At 40.8% G+C, this 25,926-nt stretch overlaps 1 long non-coding RNA gene across 1 annotated transcript in view; it reads right to left on the bottom strand.

Moving 5' to 3' along the window:
* Positions 1–13,954: 13,954 nt before the first annotated feature.
* Positions 13,955–25,926, bottom strand: part of LOC132329566 (uncharacterized) — a 45,124-nt gene continuing 33,152 nt past the window's right edge. The window contains exon 3 of the long non-coding RNA XR_009487102.1: positions 13,955–14,278. This is a non-coding gene — a long non-coding RNA (uncharacterized LOC132329566). The remainder of the gene's footprint in view (positions 14,279–25,926) is intronic.

Raw genomic sequence — 25,926 nt, 5'->3', positions numbered from 1 at the left:
TTAAGTGAGAAGTGGGATATAAATTGAGTGACAGACTTGATTAAACCAAGTACTGAGTGGGAGACTAAATTATGGGAGTAGAGTTTTTAAAAGGAATGTAGACAAAATGAAGCAGGAGGAGGGGTGGCAATATGGATAAGAGAGTATTGTGTCAACAGAAAGAAATATTGATGTTCTGGCTGACATTCCAGTCTACTTGTACTGAGAGCAAAACTGCAAACCGAGATGAATCTGTATGGTGCTGGGTCAGACTAATATTGCAGGGACCAGAAAATACCTGAACAATAAGAAATGGTTTTGAAAGCCTGTGCACTAGTAATGGGAAATTCAGCTAATGAGCAGTGAGATCCTGACCTAGGTTATATGCAGGATTGAAATCGAAGTAAAGCTTTGCTTCTAGTACTAGCCAGGTGCAGATTTCACATTAGCAGAGCGGCAGTTTTGGTCTCTATCTTTGAAGTAGCACAGTTTGGCTTATACAGTACTCTAAACTGTCAGGGATCTGTGAGGTAATAATCTGATTTTAATAACTGGAGCTGAGTAAGAGGCACTAAAGAAAGTAAGTAAAATGCAAAGGATTTAATGCAAAGCCCATGGGCATAAATGGACATTTCCTCTGATGTTAATGGACTGCGGATCAGGCCCCATCTGTCCATGGAGCCTAAGGTCAGCTTTGATATGTTGAAGAATGTCTGTGGGAAGGCAATTACACAAAAGCGTTGGTCTTTAGGGAAGCAGAGTGAAAGACTAAAAAAATATTTCACAGAAACTAACTGGAATTCAAACCACTGTGGAAAATGGGAAGGATGCTAGAGAAGATGCATGGTAGCATCTTTCCAGCAAGGCTGGACAAGCCTATGGACAGCATGTATCTGTGTGCTGAGTGCAGCAGTACTGGCTAGTACCAGATAGGAAGAAAGGATGTTAGCAAAAGTAAAGGACTTGGGAAGGGTAAGAATGGGTGGAGTTAAAAATCAGTCAGGGAGGTTGAAAGCAAGTACCAAAAAAGAAACATGCAGTAAAGAAAATGAGTAGGCATATTTTTTAAATAGACATTTTCTGGATTTCTGCTATTAACTTGGGGTCCCACAAAGAATCAGCCAATTTTTCTCTCAATGTCTCTGCTCTCCAGCCTGTCTCTTTAAAGTGAATAGCTCCAGGTAGGTCTTACCTCTCACAGAGATATTACAGGGCATAAAATTCAACCTTTGCTGCCATTGTGTGGGGCTTCCTTACACTACTTCAGTATAATAACAAACAAAAATGCAAAAGAAAACACCCAAGCATCTAAAATTGTGTGAAATATTCCATCATCCTAGAATGAGAGATTTTTTGGCAGGTGAGGAAAAGTTTTGAAATTCTTAACTATTATCTTGCTTCTGAATCTACAAAGAAATATGCAGAGTTACCTAAATGAACCATCTTTTTATCATTACTGTTCATGGACTCACATTCATGTTCACAGAAGAAAGCCCCCTTATTTTCATAGGTTATCATTCATGTTGGCTATACAAAAATCTCAAATTTTTTTTTTACTTATGCCACTGTTGATTATCTAACAAGAAAATAAATTTTATTTAATGTGCCTGGTTGTTTTCTTCCTTCTCCCAAACTGACATTCATTTGCTACCTCTGAGGATTTCTAAGTGAGGCTGATAAAAAGTAGCATGCATAGAAAGAAGATCGGAAAGAGAGGAACTTTTGAGTGAATGAATATAAAATTTATATTTGAAATAAACTACAGAGTTCTGGAGAGAAGCAAATATGAAATTACCCTATTAGCAGTGACTATTCAGCCATCCATCTAGTTTAGTGTCTTGTCTTCAGTAGTGACCTATTCCAGATGATAAATGTAAGAGAGGGGGAAGACAATGGTATGAAAGGAAGGCAGAGAAGAAAAAGGGGAAGGAATCAAAGCAGGCCAAAAAAGAAATCCATGTAACAATGACCCATGTGCATATTGCATGCTTCTTGATTAGAGACTGGCTTTCCTCCTGACCCCAAGCTGATGATCAAAATATGCCCTGAAGCACCAGGATTGGTAGCCCCTGTAATTTTGATCCTGGCTTGTGTCAGTGCACATGCTATTCTGTTTCATGTCAACGCCTAATCCTTTTTGATAGTTACTAAGCTATTTAAGTCAATAATATCCCATGGCTCTGAGTGTCGCATGTTAATTATATGGCTCATAAAACATATAACCTGATCTCATTGCAAATTTGTTCTATTTTAATGTCTCTGAGTGCTTTCTACTGTTACGAGACAGGGTCAGTATAGGTGGTGTGACCAAGTGGCCAGCCCTGTTCTGTACATCTCTACTCTTCAGTGCTGTGGGTCACTGCCCCAGGAGTTCAGACCAAGGAGGGGACAGCTGTGTCTGGCAGGGTCTCAGTGCCTGGGTGTCCCCAGGCAAGCTCTGTGTACCTGCTGGCAGCCTGCCTGCATCCCCAGCCCCCCTAGTGAGCCATGGGGGCACATGCCTTTCCCTGGGATCAGCTAGACACAAGGTATTTTCCTCTCAGCTTGAAGAGCTTGCAACTTTGGATTTCAGAAGAACGGGCTAGGTCCCCAGCTAGGAAGGGGAAGCATCTGGTTCACATTTTGCATATTTAACTGGAAAAAGCTCAGTCCACACTATCTTTTCTCTAGAGCCCTATCCTGCCTTAATAAGGGATCAATATCAGGTTTATTGACTGATTTCACAAGCTGTTATGGATTCTTGCACAACTAAATGTAATATAGGCAAAGCCTAGTGGAAGATAACACATGGATAGTCCGGAACAGCTGAGTACTTCACCCACAGAGCAATAGAGAACTGGCTACAGCAGCCTGATTTTATGTTTTTCATCTCATGAAAATCCAAGTCCCTTCAATAATAGCATGAGCTCTAGGTTAGAAACTGAGTGAGCTCCAGAAGACTCACCTTTGGGGATTCTTCTTGGAAACTTTCTTTGCTAGAGAGACATCACTAAACAATTTTTGAATGCTGAGCTACAGTATCTGCTGGCTGCTCTCTTAACTGATCAGTTTTACAACGTATTATGCTATTATCACATCTAAATTATCCTTTGAAATTTATCCATAGGACCCTATAGAAAACAGTAAGGATTATGAAAGCCAGACAAATAATGTGAGCACTTACTCACAAACAATGTGAGTAAGAACTTCTTCTAGTTCTATATCTATAAGAATATTAATAATAATGCATTAAAAAAAACCCAAGTTTTCACTTCTATCTTCTTGAAACTGGCTAGTGTCAATTGTTAATGGTGAAGAGCAGGGTTTCCCACCACTTATATGGCAACAAGGTCATGTTCCTCAAACTCCTTTAATAACTGTCCAGTAACAGTAACTGGAATGCTAAAATCACTATCAGATGAGGTTAGCCTCAAAACATTTAATTTTTGTTGCCTCCCTTGGTGGATGGATGACAGAGGAACAGATTTTCCAGTTTCACCAGAGAAAGTGGACAGATCCATGTGATCAGTGCCCAGTCACTATTGGCTTAATAGGGGCTCCAGGCAGCTCTGCTGTCACTGAAGGGTTACTCTGTGGGTATACGATAGTGGGGAAACATCTTGAACATTCATTTGAATATGGCCATCGCAGTGGAATGTTCAGGGCTATTTTAAGATTCACACTGTTTGTTTAAACAAGATGGCATGACTCAATGACTGTTACGTAAAGGATGAACGCAGATTTCTCCCTATATCCCAACTATCTCTACCAACTTAAAATATTGTATGAAACTATACATATACCATGCTGAATGGTATTGATTATGGAATGAATATTGAAAACTAATGCCACATCCTGGAATGGAGCCTCCCTCTTTTTAAGGTAAGGTCCCTGTCAAAGGAAAGGCTAATATTGCAAAAAAGATGATGGATGGACAGGCTACAAGAGCTGAATGCTGCCTTTCAGAGTGTTGAGAAGAATATGAACAAGTAATTCCCTCATTGCTGGGGTTCACCCATAACCAAAAGGAATGAGAAATGAGCATTTGGTTTCGGTGATCAGTCATTGCAATCTATTGCTACTGCTGAAAGAAAAGACTTCCATTTAGTGCCAGCTGCAACAAACTTTGTTTCTTTGCTGTTTAAAATGGAGCACAGATCACTGAGAAAACTTCCAGTTTAACTCTCACAACCAAAGTAATGAAAACATTTGGCTATTACCAGCTCTATTTGAATTAAATTCAAATTAAGATTAATGTATCTCACACTATCCATTTTGCCATCTTGTCATCTCAGTTGAATTTATGGCACAGTCCTTGCAGAGATACTAAACTTCCATTGAGTTTTCTGTTAGCTCTTGATCTAAATGGATGTGGATTATTGTCCCCGAATAAAAGTGCTAAACACCAAAGATACCCTGAAGTGTGTGCAGACTCTTGAGATTACAAAGAGACCAAATCATTCCCTTGGGGAATTTGCTATCATATAGTATATTGATGGATCAATCTCAAACTGCAGGCTGTTAAGAACAAGGCATCTGTCTGGTCTTGTTTGGTAAAACACTGTGCATATCTGGTAGCACATCATTGACTGATCAGTTTTAAACTCTCAAATCATACCACCCTACCAATTAAACATCAAACCATGAGTGGAGTTATTTAATGTTAACACAAAATAATAGAAAGCTATTAAAAAAATACAGGGGTTTATTATTAATTTTGTTAAGCTTGTAGTTTGAAAGTTTTTGGTTTTCACAAAGAACACCCTGTGCTCCTTGCCCTCATGGGAGTGCTGAATATGTAACATGACAGAATCATCCAGCACTGGGATTCTCAAACCTTTTTATCCTGAGAGATTACTCTGAATTTGGGAGACATTACAAGCAACATTTAATCATCAAAGCTCCTGGTCCATTATAAGCCATGAAGTAGTGTACTTCCACAGCATAAACGTCACTGCCAAAATTGGCATGAACTGGCCCCTCCTGGCAGTCTCAGGAAATCAACATTTACAGAGCCTGTGCTTTCCTGTCATCACCAGGCAGAAGTCCTTTCAAATTTAGGACTAAGGCAGGAAGGGTGTATTTTCACTAACAATGTCCACAGTACAAGTACAAAGGAGTAGATGCAGAAGCAATATCTCCAGAGTATTTCACCATCACTTTCACCAGCACAAAACTCTCAAATAACACCTGTTAGTAGAAAATACTGGTTTTCCTTTTTTTCCTCTTTGAATCCTCTGGGTCCAGTGTTTCACCTCCTCGGTTTAAATAGTAACTGTTTAAAGATGACCTTGATATCTTTAAAAGAGCCTGTAAAACCTCTCCACTGTAAACCAGCCACTTTAACATTTATGCATCATTTTAAAAAAATAAACATTTTAACCAAAATTGCCTGAATGTTTACATGACGGGAGAGATGGCTCACAGGACTCTTCAAAGAGCATTAGCAGTAATTTTCTACCTTGAGTAAAATAAATTAATTAACACACACATCCTGTTTCACATCAAAAGAAAATCTGGCTCCAAGGAACAATCCAAAGGAGAGGGCCTGTGAATGTTTACAAAAACAGCCTGAGCCAACAAGAGCAGCAAGAGGGTATTTGGGAACCACAGCAAAACCTCCACTCAGCAGCTGGACTCTCTGGCTTCTCCAGGTTCCAGTTCTGCCTGCGTGTAACGAACAGGGAACACAGAGTAAGAAAGACAGACCTGATTTCCCAGCCAGAGTAATAGTAAAACAATGATTTCAACTCCCCATTACAAATGGGCCCACAAAACCTGTGGGAATAACTGAAGTAAATCATGTTTTACAATGAGAGAAATGAGCCAGACAGTGGGACAGTGACTCTCTCATGACCTCATGGGAGTGCATCTGTCATGGGAAGGCAGAATTCAGGTTGCTCCTCCACCATGAACAGATAGAGCTTTCCTGTGGATCTTGATTTTGGGTGAAGTTAATGCAGTAGTGCCACTCTGAATTAAATGTGCAGCTCTCCCCAAAATTATGCCTCAGCATGGAGTGCCACCCACAATTAAAAACTCACTAAACCTTTCTTATGTTCCTGCATTTTTTTCCTATGGAATGGCTGTGACTGCCACTGCAATCCATGCCTCCTTCTGAGTGCATTTTATTCCTTGTATCTTGTTAATAAAAATAAAATGCAAAGGAAAAATAGATGATTCTTGACAGGTTAAAAAAATTACACCCAACATCTGTCAGTTTGGGTTGGGATCCCCATTAAGAATCCACCACTGTGAGTCTGCAGTGACACAAACTTCCTGCCTTTGAAGGGCAGTAGGCAAACACACCTGACTGTGTGGAAACACAAATATTTGCACATTCAGAAGCCCTCAAGTATCTAATTTCTCTACTGCAGAAAAGGGTGTTATTTCCATGTTTAATGACCTTATGTTACGTTTGAGAAGTACCAGTGAAAGAAATATATCCCAGCAAGAGAATAAGATGCTAGCTCATGGCTGCTTGCTTCTTGAATACTTGCAAATCACTGCAGTGCGTGCAAGTGCATGGAGCAGAAGCGTGCTTCTGGTCACACAGATGTGGATAAGGTGACTCATGCTGAGGTGTGCACGTGTACATGTGACTGGATGGTGCACAGGCCAGTAGAAGTAGGTACTGCAGTTCCACAAATGGGAACAAAAGCAGAGATACCATAAACTGCAAGGAAAGATGAAAGATGTTTTTAAATATATATTCCAAGACACGCAATACGTGCAAAGGCTAAGGACCCAGAAACAATAGGGAGGAACTGACTTAGAGTGAGCTCCATGCAGCAAACAAGGATAGGCTAGGGTGTGTCAGAGAGAGAGTGACAAAGCATTTTATGTCTACATGAGAAAATTAATGTTGTCAATACAATTAAGAGCCAAACTCCATTTAGCTTTTGCTTCTGAGTGAATGTGGAAGAGGATGTGCACTCTGTGATCCCATGCAGCTGAAACATTTGGCTGTCATTATTACAGGAAGAGCAAGCTCCCTGTGGAAATCATACCTGATGGCTATAACTAAAATTCACAGAACTAACATCTGCCTCAGCTTTGGCATCTGTCTCTATTCCTAGATATGCACAGGAGTAGGTGAAAACGCAATCTGGACTGTCCCTGACTCCACTGGATGGTCCTCAAGTCCAGGAGCTGGGGTAATGCATTTGAGGAATGAATGATGCCAGTTGAGGACTTGAAAGTCCTATTCCTACCCCACGCTTCCCTTTGGCAAGAGAGAACGGGGGAGTTAAAAACTTAGTTGTATTTCATGTCACTAGAAATTTCAGAGTAAAACTCAAGAGTTTTACAGGCACACACAAAATGTTTGGAATTCTCATGTGATTCCATTTCTCTTGCTTTAGAAGAGCTTAATATCATATTAGTATTTTTCTGTAAAAAACTTAGATGCTTTCTAAACCTAAATATTGCCTATTTATTTAAATCTATACCTTCATCCTTTCATCTCAAGGGTCTAATCCTCTTGTTTTCTTGGGATACTATGCATTTCTTGGTAACTAAAACTTTCTTTATCATTTTCTAAAGCATATTTACCAACACTGATATCACAAAGGTGACTGCCTAGATCAGCAGTTCTTTTCTGTATGTGAAACATTGTGATGGACACAGTTATGAGCTATGATTACCACCAGTTGATTTAGAGATGAAGCCTTTTTATGGACACCATGCACACTTTGAACATTGAATTTATTATTTATTTGTCTCTGTCCACCTGCTAACAGGCTGAACCGTACAGAAATCATCTCAATGCTGGAGATTAGAATCTAGCCTCCTGTATTTCCAACATCTTTCTCAAACTAGAACTTTGTTAGCTATAAAGTATATAGTCAGAACAATAGCAAATGTTGTATTAAGTGAAAAGGATATATATTATGAGTGGTTTTTGGCTGCCTCAAGTGTACCTTCAGAGCACATTAGCATAAAGATTTGCTCAAACACACAACACGTGGTTGTTCTGGCCTTAGGCTGGTACAAAGACAAGGCCCAGCCACAGTGACATTCACAATTCAAGTTTTCAGTATAACTTCTCCAAATTCCAGCACTGGCTCAGTCAATAACATGCTGCACATGCTGGGCTTGTGTGCCACCCTGACAATGTGTGTTGCTTCTGGGACTATTTTTGCTTCTGAAACTGCTTTAGGAACAGGAGGACAGGACAAGTGACATTCAGGACTCATCTGCAGCTTTCAGCTCCACCTTGGAAGCAGGCATGCCCTTTGGGAATGGTGCTTTTGGGGACCCATCCTCACATAAGTCTACCAGCACAACTGAGAGGGAAGGGAAGCACTGCTGAGTACTTACTCCATATGTGCTGTATAGGGACATTTCCTAGCAGTAAATATTTAAGAAGCAGCAGGGGAAAAGATGCAAGCTGCATACAGCCAAAACAGATGTGGGACATCTGAGTGAAGGGTGAGGAAGAAAAAAAGTATCAGTGACTATTGGAACAGTCCTGCTACTACTGACTCATAAGCAAAAAGAGGCCACTGTGTGAAAAATTGCAATCTATTGCTAATGCAATTTAGCACTTATAGAATAGGCATAAGTATGGCAAGATTTCAAGACCTACAGACAGTGAAAGTCATCAGGAGATCATAGTACATAATACCGTGAAAGACAGTCCAAACCAAATAGCTACAAATTTCTTCCTTAACAGTCAAAAAAGTTAGTTGAAAAGAAGAGCTGCGTGCTGCGCTAGAAGAGTTCTGATCACTAGGGAGGAACCCGAGATGCTCAGACGCCCTCCGGAAAGCACCGTCGGGAGACACCTCGCGGCAGCGGCCGCGCTCGCCCTGCAGAGCGGCCGCCGAGCCTGACCGCGCGTGCGGCGACCGCGGCGGCAAAGGGACCTGGGCGGGCTGCGGCTCCGGACACACAGACCTCGCCCAGGGGCAAAGACCCCAGCTGTCAATATCCCTAAACTGCCCGAGGATTAAAAGAGCATCTACAACAGTCACTTTAATCCTGCGGTTTAATTAGCTAAGAAAACACTTCCAGTTCAAGGAGTTATGAATTACCCACATGGCAAAACTACATTCCTTTCAATCAGCTTCAGCTGTGTGTGTGTCCAGCTTTCGACACCGCAACTTCTGCTTTTGCTGTCCTCTGCTCCTGCAAAACTCTTTGTGCTCATTTGCCAGTGTTCCCTTGTTAAAATCAAACCTTATCACAGGATCTTGAAGCAGATGATCCTGCCTTCTTATCATAAACAATTTCCTCTACTGAACAGATTTTGTGCCTTCCTGGTAGCAAACAGAGCTCTTTGGAGATGGGCTTCTTATTTGCACAGGTCAGCAAGTATTTACACAGTGATGTACAATAATATAATGAGATAATTAGGGAGTTGCATTAATAAGTCGACTGGACATCATTACAGAGGCAGAACTCCTAATCAAGGCAAAAAAGTGTTTAAAGAAGGGACTCAGAAGAAAATTCTCTCTCCCCTTCCTGTGTCATTTACCTCAATGGTGAAATCAGAAACTATTATTTAGATTCCGTTTACCAGGTTAAAAAGATTTTTGGCACTTAGGAAGTTATCTTTATCACTTGGTATTTTTAACCATTTAGAGAAGAAATTACAAATATCTGCTAATATATTTGAGGAGAATACCTGATTTATACAAGACAGCCAAGTACGCATATTCAAATTTAATTTCTAAGAACCTATTTTAAACAGCCTTTTAATACTGCATATAAAAAGAAGTGGGAAAAGCACAAGAATAAATACAGAAGCATACCCCACTATGCCATCACAATTCACTTAAGTAATTTTCCCTGAAAATTACTGCAAATTTAACATCAGGCTGGACTAGCTATGAGGTACTCCTTCCTTTTGTATTTATCTCAGACAGCACCTACTGAAAGACATTTCTAAGCATTGTACTACAACAATCAAACCTATGTCAATTAGCAATTTCTTGTACTTTTCAGAAATTAATGATACTCTATATTGCATATATACTGTAACAGGAGATATCAAAGACCCCAAAGTCTACCTTTCAGCACCCAGTTTAATGTGAATTAAAGTTTTCCAGATTGAAGATGCCACTTGCTTCTGTCACACAACAGGCAGGAGAACCTCTGATCACTGGATTTGGCAGCTTGCTGAGAATCTTTACTGAAAGTCTGGCCTCCACACAGGGTATTCCTGCAGAACCCCTTAAATAGCCCTCTACTAGGAGTAGGTAATAAGGGAAAAATCAACATGCCTAGTTATTGAGAAAAAAATTACTCCAAAGATAGTTAAAGTAAAAAGAGATAAAACTTTGGGAAGAGGAAGTTGCAGGAAGGGGAAGGATTTACTCAATTACTGAAGTAATGGCCCCATTGTGAATGAGGACAGGAGGTGTAAAGAGCCAGGCTAGGCTCTATGGGGAGGTAGTTCCAGCATAAAATGTATTCTTGAAACAACCACCGTGAGTTTGCACTTGAGAAATCATCACAGTTCCTGTAATTACACAAGCGCACACTGCCCCCAGAAGGCAGCATCCCACACTTTTCCACTCATGTTGCTTTTTTCTGCTCCCTCTCACTTGCCTGCACCAAGGATAGTTAAATACATGGAACACCACTCTTACACAGAACATTAAGTGAACTAGGACTCTTCAAATTAGAAAGGTAACAAATTAAAGTGATGTGAAACTTCCATATAAAATAACAAATGGATTCAGAGAAAGAGAGAGAGGGAAAAGGAAAAGGAAAAGGAAAAGGAAAAGGAAAAGGAAAAGGAAAAGGAAAAGGAAAAGGAAAAGGAAAAGGAAAAGGAAAAGGAAAAGGAAAAGGAAAAGGAAAAGGAAAAGGAAAGGAAAGGAAAGGAAAGGAAAGGAAAGGAAAGGAAAGGAAAGGAAAGGAAAGAAGAAGCAGATAAGCCATAAACATATCCTGTCCATTAAGTAGCTAGTCCTGGTATTGTCCCCTGGAATTCAGCAAGCCAGGTAGCCTTAGGCTTGCTAGGTGAGTGTCAGGCTAGTAGGCCTCAGAACAGGGTGACATGGTCCTCCAGAGCTCCTCACATTACTGCTGCCACCCTGGGCTCCCCAAAAGTACATCAGGGCCAGACAGAAACACCCTCCTACCCCACAGCCTGAGCCTTGATATGGACTGGACTAATAAGAACTGAGCTGGTACTTTCTGAAGGAATTGGGTAATCCCAATTCTCCACAATCCCAAACAAGGTTCTGAATGCTCCCTCCAGCTGTCATCTGGGCCTGCACAAGTAGATCACAACTCTGAGCAGAGGTATGCAGACCTTGAGAGAGCCAAGGATATTTAAGTGGCTGCCACCTTCAGTGCAATTTTTTGCACGGTCTAATAACTTTGTTTACATTTATTGAGATAGTATTTTCCTCCAATGCCTGGAAGAGTTTTACAGCCTTTTCCAAACTTCCCCTTTGCAGAACAACGCACATACACAACTACAGTAATATAGTTCCCTTTATCATTTCCTAACAGGGTTAAAATATTAAATTCTGGTCCCACAATACACTTTGCTGTAAACAAAGTGAAATTTATGCTTTCATAAATCGACTGTTCAGTGACAGCATAACCAGCACTCCTGGAACTACAGAGGGGAGGGATCCAGAGGGATACCTGGCATAGGCAAGCCAGGTGAGATGAAGACTAGAGTGATCTGAGGATATTGCAATTAACGACAGTAAGAACATTCCATGTACCTGGGAAGAGTGATGGAAACCCTCGCCTGCGAATGCCGAGCCCGCCTGACACCGGAGAGATCAACGCGGCGGGGCCTGCGGCGGGACCCGCGGCTGCGGACGCCAGGGGGCGCCCCCGGGCAGTGCCGCGGCCCCTCTCTGGGCCCGGGCTAACCCGGGACATCCCGGGGTGTGCCAGAGTATCCCGGGACATCCCGGGGTGTGCAGAGTATCCCGGGACATCCCGGGGTGTGCCAGAGTATCCCGGGACATTCCCGTGTACCCTGGACGGGCACGGAGGGGCAGCCCCCACCGGGTCCGTGTGGGCTGGTGCCTGCACTGGCCTGCGGGCTGCGCCCTGCCTGCTGCTCGGCTGGGGCCCAAGACACAACAGCACTTAGTTTTATCCGTGAGGGGTTAAAAATGTGACACGGATGAGATTTTTTTTTTTTTTTTTTTGAGCCGTACTTTGTGTCCTAGATAGTCTCTTAAATTTGACTTCAAGATTTTAAAGACACAACCTGTTCCAACTTCTTCAAAAATTTACACTAACTTTACACTAGAAAAAATTCAAATAAATCAATGGGATTATGCAGGCTGCAGGAAGTGCTTTTATTTGGATTTTTTGCTATCTGAACAGCAACTCAAGATTCCTGTAAAGTTACAAGTGAAGCTGTGCCCAGCTCAGCCCCAAGCACAGACTGTAGTGCAGGTGATGAAATTCAGCACCTACCCCACTGTAAGGGCTGCTTTGGCCCCGAGGTGTGTGAGGGAATGTCTGGGTGTGGTGCTCGCCCTCCTCGAACAAATCACCCTCCTGCAGTCCAATTCCTGCAATGCCCCGACCAGTAATCAGCAAACCCAATCAAAACTGGGACTCTCCTGCAAGACTCTTGATTGTAAACACAACAAGAAGAAGGAACTGATCAAAGAGCAAAAAGAAAATACACCATGAAACATGACACATTTCTGTGGCAACATCTAGCTTAAAATTAACACAGGCTCTGAGAGCTCATTATTCTTGAAAAATTATTTTCAAATATAGGCTCTGTTTGTGGCCTAAGGCGCTTCACAGGAGTAGAGACTAGTGAGAAAAGGTCAATGCCACCAGACAATTTACATTGGTAAATATAGACCTGGAGCTGTCATATTTTAAGTCACTTGCTCCACGGTAGCCTCAGCAAGCCCTATGCTTTTTCCTTTTATCTCTTTATTTGCAAGATGTCATAGCAGTTATCTCTCCCATAAATCACAAACAGGGCTCTGACTGACAACTGGTATACAAAGAATGAAGGCTTGTTAACAGTCACTGAAGTTATGCCAACTAACAACCCCGCAAATTCATGCTGTTTGGCTGTGGGTGTATTCATTTAGCTAATAAATATCAGTGAGTGGGATTAACCAGAGAAACCTGTAGCCAGTGAGAAATGAATACTATGTAGGGTGTGCATCCCTCTCAGAAATCCATGATTAATAGATTCTACTAGAGTCTATGTTTTTCATAAATTCCAGAATAATGAGCCCCAGTTTGCTCAGGGAACTTAATTTTTCTAAATGTAATACTCTGGAGGCTATGGATCCCCAGGTGACTTACAAAGGACAAATAAAAATTCAGGAGAGAAACAGTTTTTGCAGTTGAACCTAAATGTGCATCCCCATTGCAAACAGGAGGAGGGGCTGTTGTTTGCAGTTTAGGGTTCCCAGGGCTGTTTGCCATGGCCAAGAGAAATGTTTACTACAGCTGTAATCTGTTATGTGCTGTTGATTTTAATTGCTTTTCAAAATGTGAAGACAACTGTGATATTTGGAAGAGACTGGCAAGCTGCACTAATAAGCTCTGTTGTGCAGCAGATCTAGTTCACAATGTGCTCTGCAGGCTTCTCTGTAAAATGTTGACAGTATCCTGGGGAGTGAGGAAGGAAAGGAAGGATCTTAGACATGCTCTACCCAGCCAAAGAAGTGGGTCTATATCACTGCTTATCTTGGATCTGTATCCACAGAAGCCTAAGCCCTTCCTTAGAAGACCCTACAGAAAGCAGCCAGCTATATCCACAGAGCTACGGTGATACTAATTAATGAATTCTTATTGTAAAAGCAACACTGAACATCAGATTTACACAAGTTATTTGGTCCAGCAAGAACTGTCTTGGAAATTAGTAGCATTGTTATTGGGTTAGAAATGGGTAGCCAGCAAGGCACCTTGGTTGAGGGCTCAGAGGGGTTCCTCAAATACTTGGGAACACTCCGGTTCCAGGCTAATGACCATGTGGAGGCTGTTCCCAAAAGGTTTCAGTCCCTGGTCTCAGCTGGTGATGTATAAAGGAAGTTCTTTTCTTCACTCTGCTAGGCAGTTGGTATTCTGTGCCATTGACTCACCTAGAAGTGTGTTGGAGGTGCAGTGTGGGTGCTGGTCACAGCTGGATGCTCTTGTGATGGGAAATGGTGCAGTTTGCTTCATCCAGCCCCTTGGAGTCCAAGAGTGTGGGATTCTTCCTGGGGCTTGTGTAGTCTCAGCCCCAAATGCAGAGTGCGTTTTTCACTAGCAAGAGATGAGCCAAATGGGAATGACATGTCAGAGGGTTAAGACTTTCTTCAGCAAAGCTGTATTGTATAGACTCCACAGACAGCTTTTCTTTTGTAGCTATGAGCTGGAAAAATCAGAAAATGAGGAAAAAACCATCAGCCAGGCAACTAGTATAAACTGGAAGATTCAAACTGGCAAAGCTATTGCACTCATCCTGTCACACCCAGATACCCCGAAACTTCAAAATAAACCTGATTGTAAACATGATTTTCAATCCTGGATCCTAGTTTCTAATCCTCCAGAAGAGCTAGGTGTGAATTCTCTGTATGCAAGTTGCTTGGCTCAAACTGCAATTTATGTCTATTTAGAAGTGGGTAACCATCTCTATTTAGAAGTGGGTAACAAATATGAACTGATTTTCAGAAATGCTTGAGGTCCTGGTAATTTCAAAGCAAGCTGTTCAGTATCTCTGGGGAAAAATAAAATTACAAGACCCTCAGTTGTTTTCATGTGCCAAATATTAATTCTTGGAAGACTGACCACACACGTGCTGGCTCACTTCTTGTTTGACCTGACTGAGACCTCTTTTCCTCCTCTGGATTATATACATAATAATGATATCTCTCCCTATAATTTGTCTGAATAGTGCTATGCAATAGTAGATATGATTAATTACTGTCCACCTCACACATAAGGAATAGGCAATTGGTAATTTAACCTTTTCTAAAGATTTTGGCTTTTTAACTGTTAATTTGACAAGTGAAAACCCCAAACACTTGCACTTACATACCTTGTTAAAATCAAAGCCAAAGGCATACCTTACTGATATGAACAATGTCTGCAAATAAACAGGCACTTCTTGCATAAACAACTGGAAACAGGTCTGAGCAAATGGAGGCAAGTCCATACCTTCACCACCCAGTCCCTGTAGCCAGGGCAACATGGGACTGTGCAAGTTCTACCTGCCAGAGCCCTGCCCGCACCTCCCCTGCCCCAGGGTTTCTGTGCTGTGCTCCAGGTCTGTCCTGATAGTGTTTGACTGTAATGTGGATTCAGATTAGGAAAGTGGGACCTGCCCTTTTATTCCAGGCAACAGCTGAGGAGCAGTGCTGAAGCGAAGACCCTCAGCCTCCATCCGTGCCCAGGTTGTGTCAAGGGTGTGGCCATGCCTGGTCTCTGCCTCCCTGCCCCGCTGCCCTCCTGGCCTGACCTCAGCTGGCAGCTGTGCTGGCTGGGGCTGGATGTGGCACTGCGCCTGCCCGCTCACTGACTCTGCTCCAGCCGGCGTAGGCACAGCTTGCCCTCCTGGGCTAGCACCCACCCCTGCTGCTCCCTGGCACCCCTCTCCCCTTCTCACAAAGGGATCAAAGGTGCAAAAAAAAAAAAAAAAAAAGCTCTCTTTCTTTATTCTGGATGAAAAATTATGATTTATTTGATTGCTTTGGATAAGCAGAGACCTGTGGGATCTTGCCCTTACTGAGGTTTTTACCTCAGATGCTTTTACAGAGGGATTTGGCCACAAACCCTGGCAGGCAGGGCACTGAGGGGAGGGAACACCTGACCAGGACACAGTAGGAACTGTAGCTTCTTGGGAGCCAGTATGCTAATAGAACCTTCCTATATTTGGTCAAGTTTCCAGTTTTCCTTCACCATTTGTCAAGACCTTTTTCTTATAAGGTCATGTTCTAAGTTCACTTTTCTAATTGGCCCTGTGTCCCTATACCTGGCTGTGTTTGCCCTGCCCCCGGGGTCTTTGGAACCTAGTTTCTGTACCTGCATGGCGTTTGTTATTTTTGCTATTAAAGTTTTTTATTTTCTGTCTAGTTCCATTATTCCCATTCCTCTTTATTAGCCAGCTCTTTCCAGCAAAGCCGAAGCAGGGGGACATCACAAGGCTTCAGTGCTCATAGAGGCCCCTTCATACTTCTGTGCCTATGATGACCTAGCTTTAATCTTCATTGCAAATTGATAACAAAATCTGTTTGGATGGAAACTCTGCTCTTACAGGACAAGTGCCTAGATGAGACTCACAAATGAAACTACTATATCTGGAAAATTCACCCCAAAACTTTCTATAATCTAAAATGGAAACTGCTGAATGCTTTCAGCACATGCACATATCACCAGTTCTCACCATACACACAGGTGGCTGCCATTCTGCAGAGGCCTGTGGAGGTGCAGTGTGAACAACCCTGACTCACCCAAAGAGCCCAACTCGGTCTGAAACAAACCTGCCTTGCCTGTGACACTGGCAGGGCTCAGGGTGGTGATGAACACACTGTCTTGGCATCTGGGCACATTGGCCTGCCTTTGCTGAGGGGCATGGTAGCAAACACCAACCACATTCATCTTGTGTCATACAACCCCAGTAAACACACCTGGGGGAGAAAGCAAAAGCATAGCTGAATGTTGTACATGCATCATGTATTATCTAAAGAAAAAAAGACAGTCAGAAAAGCCTCCACTGGCTCACTAGAGATAGTAATTGTCACTATCCTGTACACAGGTAAGATTCAAAACAAATGTGCTACCAGCTGACCAATTAGACACAGACACAGGCACTTAGAATGTTACTCCACTTAGCCTATGCTTTTTAAGGCAAAGCATTAGGTCCTCTCCTTGTGTTTGTACAGTTCCCTAGCATAACGGGGCTTTGGTCTGTAACTGATATTCCTACAGCTGTTCAATAGTGGAGGCATTTAAGGGATATCAGAAAACTGCCCTGTACAACTGGCAGGTAGCCTAGCTGGTTGTCACAGGACAAACTAAGGATAGGACAAAGAAAACAACTTGGAAAGAAAAGTAGAAGTAAAATGGTAGGATAGTTTTGTGCCGTGGCTGTGCACTAGATAATCTGAATGAAAAAGGAAAGCTTTTGAATAGTTGTGCAGTTTTAAAAAGCAGATATTCATTACCACATTAAACTAAAGGGAGAATGATGGAATCTAGAATTACTTTTGCCAAGTAGTTTAGCTTTAAAAAAGCTAGTCTCTCTTTTGGGTAAATACAGCAGTAAAGAATCAAAACTTTATAATATTAATGCTGTAACTCAAAGCAAAAAGCCCCATATTATTTCAAGCCCATATACTTGACATTATCCCAGCCATTGCATGATGATTGTTTGCTGAGATTTTCCATATGATTAGTTTCACTCTAATTTATCAATTTTCTATATTTATTTTTTGGTAACACATTTTAGTTTTTCTGAGGCCAAACATTTTGTTTCCAGTGTCTTCTCTAACTAGCAATAGTTGAATGATATGACCAATTAAAAGCAGATTACATTGCATGGTGTATATCCCTTATGTCTTCAGCCTGTGCCTAATAGCACTGTTTTTCTTTCTACAAAATATTTTGGTTTCCTTGAAGAAGTCCAGTGACAGAGATGAAAACAAAGATTAAATTATCCAAACACAGATGCTCAAAAGCAAACATAGAAGAACCCCAGTACAAGGATACTTAGAAAAGTAATGCTTTAATTTGCTAGAGAACAAATATTAAGAATATCAGTTAGGGGACATGCTGAGCCTTGGATTTTGAAGGAAGTCACTTCAAAACATCCTGTTTCTTAAAATGACTGATCTTATCTGTGAAACAGTAACATGCCTCATTTCATCATTTGGGAAGATGCCCCAGACCAACAGCAGTGATGGTCAGAGAATTTCAATTTCTAGCCTAAACATACTTACAACCAGTGGACACAATCTGAACAGTCTGTTCCAGGGATTCCCCTAAGTGACACTTTTTTCATAAACAAATTCTGTCATGTAAATGCCAATGGAGACACACATCCCTTTCATCCAGTCTTCTTTGTGCCCACAATAATTCTCCAAATCTCTTCAAACAGATATTATACCCTCCACTCCTTGGGTGCCCAGCTTCCTCCAGACTCACCTATAGGTACCTATTGCTTACTGCTTTTTCTTTCCTTGGATCCTTGTTCTGTATTTTTTAGCTTTTTGTCTGTGTAACATACAGTGTTAGCAGAATAATCAGCCATATGCAAGGGAAGAAAAGACGCCTCTTTCCAGCCTTCATCAGTGCACTAGGCCTTTATCCTCATCTCCTAGATGTGAAGCTGCAGATGACATGGCACATGAGAAGAGGTCAGCCAGGGGGCAGACCTTCAACTCAACAGACTGACACTTGCCAAGCCTGACAGACAGCTAACTTTTCTATCAACAGAATTTTCAGGCACTTGCAGTTAAAGAACATATTTTAAGATGTTGGTTCGGGGAATTAATTTGAACGTATTTGAATAGATTTGATTGGAACTGAAAATAAATAACTCTACAAAAGATCTCAAAAATCCTAGGAAAACACAAGCTTTAAATAAGTGGGCTGGACATTTTAAACAATCCAAAAGGAAGTAAGATTCTTAGAGCCAATGTGTGAGTCAGTTACAGAGCTGGTACTAAAACTTAGCTTTGCAACTCATGAATCCAAGGTCCTTCTAAGGCACTACAGTACTACAGCTACTACAGTAGGGCAGCTTATGTGTATTTTCAGGGTGAGAGAAGAGACTGGAAACTGCACACCTAACTCTCAGTTAACAGCCAGGTCAAAAGGCAGGAGGCCAAATTAGATAGATCAAATATCTATCTATGCTGACATTGCTAAAAGCATTTGAAATAAGCTGCATTGACAGATTCTGTGGACTAGACCTCTTGTTATCCAGGCAACTCGAGTAGGTGATAATTTATAATTACGTATCGCTGAATTTCCCAGTTGATCAAAAGCAATACTTATTTGAGCTCCTCAGCATTCTCTCAGTCTCGTCTTAGCTTGAAGAGAAAGAAAACCCCTCACTGATACATGAGAAAGCAGGAAAGCAGATGCAACAAAAAGCACAGCATTGCTTAATGAATTGGGAAAGGAATGAGAATATTTGTCTTGTAGCTTTTGCATACAAGGTCCTTCCCCTAACACCATGTAGGGAGTGTGTACTTGCCTTGCTTTTCCAATTATCATGTACCAAGTAAGCAAGGAATAGATCAAGCAGGAAGCTTGAAGAATAATTTTTAATGTCCACTCTGTGGTTTCCAACAGGATCCTTGTCCCTGTGTTTTGTCTAACTCTAGGCTAAACTGCTACTTGTAGGTATAAGCTAACTTTGTATAAATCAGATTTAAAGTAGCTTAATCCATTTACACTTTCAGCTGCAGCAGCTTTATTTAATGGGTTCATCATTAAGGGAAGCTAATTGTACCTCTCTGGTTACTGACCTTCTCCAATACAGATACCCTGCAATAAAGAGAAGCACCATAAATTTAAAGGGATTGAAGGCAGTGAACATATTCTTCACATACCTACGTTGTAAGGCACTTCTGCCTGAAACTGAAAATTTCCTGAACTGAACTGAAAATTCCCTCACAATTCACTACAATTTAAAGAATTTCAATTATTCACACATTTTAAGAATATGATCCACATGTGGTTGGTCAAATAAGTAGGGATTCCTTCTCAAAGGCTGACAGGGTATGAAAAATTACTTGATCACACCAAAGTGGCTTCTAAATGCAACTTTTTACAGCAACCCATAACTTTTCATTAGTTCTATAGAAATGCACTAACCCTCACCACAAACACAAGGCCTGAGAATAAGTGAAAGCATAAATTAATTAAGTAAATAAAGCTTTAAGTAACTGATCCATTGAGCACAGGGGATTGTGGTTTCTCTGGAATCACTTACCCAAGCCATTGTCAGTAACAAAACCGTAATGCAATATCACATAGCATGTGAATCAGCACCTTCAAATGTGCTCACCTTTACACTGACAGTGGTATACAAAGGTGCTAACCTGCAGCCAGAGCTTCTTAATCTCTGCAGAAGAAAAGGAATCATTCTTTGCTCTTCTCATTAGAGATAGCTGTTCCTTTTAACATTCAGGCTCAAATTTCAGCTTCAGACATGCTAAAGCACAGAGTGGTGATGTGCTTGAATTTCTCCATCAACAATTTGCAGAAATAGAATAAATTATATGCCCCACCAACATTCTTTCCAGCAGGTGGGAGAAGAACTGCTCTTCTGGTTGTTTTCCATCCACAGAACAAAATGAGAACTCCAAAGTATTCAAAATATTATGATATACTGCTACTCTATATTCATGATGTCCTGAGAAACTAGCTCCTTGAAGGTTAAACATTATTCACGGGAGGAAGGAGATAAGCCATCCTATAAAGGATGTCTGTAATTATTAATAAATACAATGAAGGAAAGTAAGACCATCCTGTTGGAAACCAGTGTGAAAGGAAACAAGGAACCATTTCCTCCTAAAACCACACATTCACCATGCTGTTCATTCCCGGTTGCTGAGAGTGTCATTATCAGTCACATTATAAGGTGAGACCAACTCCTACTGTTCCCTTGGGAACTCATGCAAAAACTTGATAGAAAACAAACTGAAGGCAAAGGTATTTGAAAAGCTGGAAGAGAGTTTCCAAAGATACATCTGCATTTTGGTACTTCTTTTCTTAGCAGTACTCATGCCATAGACAACAGAAACCTATGCAAGCAAGGTAAGGCCACTTTACCAATTATTTCTGTAAGCAGAGACACAGAATTGAGCAGGAAATGCACTGAGAACTGGCAGGCAGAAAAGCCATCTTCCTGTGCAATGAGAGTGCTGCCTGACACAAACACTTCAAGAACCCCATGGCTGCAGAGATTAAAATGCTCCAGAGACAGAAGGACACTGAATAACATAGGGTTTGGCAAATTCACCTCCTGAATGTTGTTGGTAGCCAAGAAAATTTATTCTGACTCACAAGAAGCCATATGTATTGTTCCACAAAAGGATATGAACAAGTGTAATATTGATGGCCCATAAAAGCAGTTAAAAAATACAGCAGTTTTAATAGATTTATATCTGGTCTGAAGAATAATTCTGGTCTGCAGACCAGAGGCTCACTGAATGGCACTTGTCCAAAAAGACCTGGCGGGTGGCCTCCCTGGGAAAAAGAGAGCAAAAGGACGGAAGCGGAGGTGACCTGGTAATGTGTCAGCAAGGAGTGGCAGGCCTGAAAAAGACTTTATGGAGCCAAAATGGGATAGAGGCATATAATCAAAGCCTATTTCCCTACAACAGTTCTGCCCTGCAGAGCCCTTTCTTTTTGTTTTTTTAGTCCTGTGCGACAGGAACCCTGAGGAAACACCACCTGACCTTCCCCCTTCCCAGGACTGATGCTTAGTAATTGATAATTGATAGTGCTGTTTACACAAGTGTCAGGATATTTCATTATGAAATTTGGCACCTTAATCGTTAGATTTAGTTCTGAATTATTTCAGAGAAAAGTATTTAGCGTATTTGTCAAAAAAGATTTACAAAGATTTACACAGGGAACAAACCCAAGCCACAGTACTGTGGATGTTCAGATTCTCATGTGTTAAAAACACTTTTGGCTTTGCATATCTGTAAGATCTATCTTGGACAACAGCATGCTTCTCACATAGTCATTAGTCAAACTGCACAGCATGTCTGGGCAGTAACTAAGGTTTATAGTCCACTAAATTAATATGTCAGTAAGAAACTGAAAAATTCTGACTCACCTAAAGCAACAAAAAGGGTGATAGCAAATAATTCAGATCTACACAATAACATTTTTCTCTTTTTTTGATGTTATTCTTTTAGGTTAACTAGCAGAACTCTTCAACTCTGTTTCCAAAAATAACTCTCTTCATTCCATACCTGTAAGATCTTCCCATTCTACACTGACCAGGCTGGAAATAACAGGCTTCCTGGTATTAAAAAAACTATGTTTCAAAAAATTGTTTGCATATCACAGATTTCCATGACTCTGCTACTTTCAAGGTTTTAAAAAACTGTAAATTCACATCCAATAAGGATGTGCCCCTTGCATCTGGTAACTTATCACTCCCTTAAGGTCTAAATTCTAGTGGTTTATACATCTGTCTGAAAGGACTCAAGCATGCTAACAGTATTTGAAAGGGAGACGACACAAATTGACAAGACACACAGGACAAACCACAAACAGCCCAGATTCACCAATAAAAAGCAGGGATAAAGAAGATATCAACATCCTTTCAAAAGCTGAAACTGAGAAAAGGTTTAAGAGCCATTTTTTCTTACTGGCATAGGCACCAAGGCAGAATTGCCCAGATTTGGAGCCAGAAACACTGCTGCTCTCTGTAAGTAAGTAAGTTCTCTGTAAGCTCAGTCTAATTTTTTGCTGAGAATTCACTATTTGTTTTAATGTCCCCACAAACTATTTGGCAGCAGCACAAAGGTTTCTGCAGACAGCTGTGGGATATTACTGAGAATTTCATGCTCCTAGCAATGCAGTAATTCCCTAACCACGGTATAATTAAGGGCTTTGTTGAGGTCTGGTGACATATTTGAGTACTTGCAGTGCTGCACCTTGTTTCATAGGCCGGACTCACATGCACCAAGAAAAAAGCCAAATTTCTAGCCAATATATTTTTCTGCAAAGATGGATTCTTCAGTAGTGTTTCACCGCTGGTAGAAGTGTAGTTCCCAACCTACTCCACTTGTCCTCCCCTTGGAACATAACCGTTCTCTGCATTTGCTTTTAGTCACCATTAAAGCCCCAGTGCTCAGAGAACTGACTTGGCTTTCTCGAGGTCAGAGCAGCTGAACATTGAGCCTTTTGTTCTCATCACCCAATGAAAGGAGAAGAAAATTCCTGAGTAGATGATTCTATCTTATTTGATCATAGTTTATAATTTCTTCCTTTGTTTCCTGTCATGGACTTCCCTGGGAAAGAAAAGAAGAAGCTTTCCCTGCCTAGCGTGTGATTTCCCTGCCCTTCTGCTGACAAGCCAGATGGCTGGTGCTGACTGGTGATAATATTACAGTCTATGCAAGAGGCAAAGGGGAAATGACCTGTCAGCGTTCAAATAATAAAGCTTGCAACTGCCACATTTCACTGCTGATGACTTACTCATATTTGTCTTTTTACAGCCTTTTCCACCCTGCAAAATCCTAAAAAAAAAGTGAAAATACATTGTGGAATTAAAGACTGATTCTGACAACCTTTTTTTCATGCAGGTGCTTCATGAAAATCTGCTGTAAAATCACATGGATGACTCATACTAATTTGTGCAGAAGCAAACACCCGTTCTTCTATGCTAAGTACATTTACTGAGAACAACATATCATTGACTGCAAGATGGGCAGTTACATCTCTTAAACAGGCATTCAGAAAGCTGATAAAAGCTTTAAACAACTTGAGTGGCAAACACGGATCACCTTCAATTGCCTAACTTGTTTTAGGTGCCATTTCATGCTTCATGTCCCAGCAACATAAAGATATGAGAACTAATTGAGATGCTATCAGACTTCTGCATTTTTCCAGTTCAACACTAGCTGTTCCTTTCATGTACAGATATTTCAGATTTAAGGAATTCTGGGTCAAGCTGTGATATATGTAGAGAAAAAGAGAAAATGTTGTCTCAAAGGATTTTATGAGTTTCCAAAATTTCACATATAGAAAAAAAGCCATCTGTATTTAGACATTAGTATGTTAAATAAAATTCAGAAGGTTGTATAATAGAGAAGTGATATTCTGGGCAAGTATGGGCATTCCAACCTGCTAGTATAGTAGAAACTATAGGCTGACTTTTCTACAGTGACTAAAACCCCTTGAGGCTTAATGTAATTTAACCTGCTTTTCTTGAGGAAGTATGTTCAATGTAGGTTTTGGCAACATTTTATTTTTCACACGTGATGAAATAACCAGCAAAACATCCTGCCCTTTCTCACACAGATGAAATAAACTGTATGATTTTCCATGAGAAGACTTAAAAAAAACCCCCAAAACCCCACAGAATTAGCTCTGATCTCTGTTGAAAACACGGTGTTTGGTAGAATATTCATTTCTATAGCGAGTGGGGCTTTGCATATCCCTTTTATCAGAACTTTTGGATGTTTTCCATAACCATTAGTGCCCCATTGAATAGGGTGACTTAAATACTTCAGTCACACACTATTCCCTGTCTTTCTGGTATGTAAAAGAGGTTGGTGGGGAAAGACACAGGGCTGAAACTCAGGGCATTCCCAGATAACATTCCTGATTCTGTCATGGTAAGACATCAAAAAAATCATTGTCAACCTGCTGCAAAATATGAGTCTGGATTTGGTTTATGCATCACCTTTCTATCTATAGAAAAGGGACTTTTTAGAATAGAAAGTCTTCAGGGCAAGGAGGGTGACTTAGCAAGTACTAGTAAATTTTCTGGCAGGTTGAAAGTCTGATTTCAGCACTGGCCTCCAGGCAAAACCTTAAAGGTACCGAAAGAGATAATAAACTTTGCTGCAACTTCCCTGTGAAGCACCTGGATGCTATCAGTGATCATTATCTGACTGCCTTGTCTATTTGATGGCTCTGCATTGCTTGCAGAAGGCTAAGAGTTACATTTAATGGTGTTTCATATATGTACCTGGAAAAAGGTAAGAAATTTCACATATTTGGTAATAAAACAGGTGTCAAAAGCCTCACATATTTTGGGTGGAACAGTACTACAGGACATGCAATTGTGAATAGAATTTCTGAGGATCTGTGCAGAGTAGGAGAGGCAAGAGCTGAAATTTTGCTTCCCTGTGAGTAGTGACACTTGAGTAAGTGTCTACTTCAATGCAAAGGAAGGTCTTGAGCACTGACTAGAATAATTTGCATGCTGGCCTTTTATTGTTATGCCAGCATGCAAATTATTCTAGTCAGTGCTCAAGACCTTCCTCTGTCCTCTAGATGTATAAGTAATAAGGAAATTTTTCTGGGGCTTTGTATTAACAAAAAATTACAGCTCTCTTCTAAACAAGTTGTTTAGAAGTGGTCAGGCAGAATGAAGCTGAAAAAACAACAATGCCTGGAACTATAGGCTGAAAACATCTTTGAAACCTGTTTGTACCCAGAACAGAAAGACTTGGGACTGTTATTCACATAGCAAGATCTGGAGAGGAAGAAAAGTCCATAGATATGACTAGTCCTGAATAAGTTGTTCTAAAATATTTATTTCTATATTTCATAGAAATTTATTTCTATATTTCCTAGAAATATATTCCTATATTTTATAGAAATAGAGGAAAATTATAGAAGAGTGTAATTTTATCTTCTATGTCTGTAATATTCTTTTAAAACCCAAAGGGCTAGGGAGAGTGACTCTGGAGTAAGATGGTATATATGAAATCTACTGGTGTTCTAGTTTAAAATAAATGTGCAATATTGCTTTAAATTACCTGTATATAAAGTCAGTCTTCACATTCTCTGTCATCCACCTTCGAAATAGCATTTCCTCTGAAGTACAAGGATCAAGAACTGTTGAGTAGATAATGATCTAAACATGAATGTGCTTGTAGCAGCAAAACCAGTTTCTACAGGGAGATGGACATTCTGTGGGTGCTGCCAATGAATATTGTAATTTTCATGGGATTGCTAACTTGGGAGTTTCCCCACCCTCTGGCTGCTTGCTGAAAATATATGTCACATGATCCTTGAGACACTGAGTTGATTTTTTAACTTCTTTTCAAGATATCTCCCTTAGTTCAACTCTGGACCAAAAGATAACAAAACCCATGTTTTTCAGATTTTGGAAGTTAGTATGCTTTTACTTCCACTGTGGTAGCTGCTTTCTGTATGACTTTTTCATACAGATCAGTGATCAGGTGCTACAAAAATGGGGCAATTTAATTCTTATTCTCTTTTGCTGACAGTCCCACCTGCAAGCTGTGATGGTCCTGTATTTTCTGGAGTCAATGAAAGAGCAAACCTTGCTTGGTGACCCTTCACTGACCA

The sequence above is a fragment of the Haemorhous mexicanus genome, chromosome 7 (assembly GCF_027477595.1).
Source record: "Haemorhous mexicanus isolate bHaeMex1 chromosome 7, bHaeMex1.pri, whole genome shotgun sequence".
Taxonomy (NCBI): domain Eukaryota; kingdom Metazoa; phylum Chordata; class Aves; order Passeriformes; family Fringillidae; genus Haemorhous; species Haemorhous mexicanus.
This window is presented reverse-complemented; position numbering and strand designations above follow the sequence as displayed.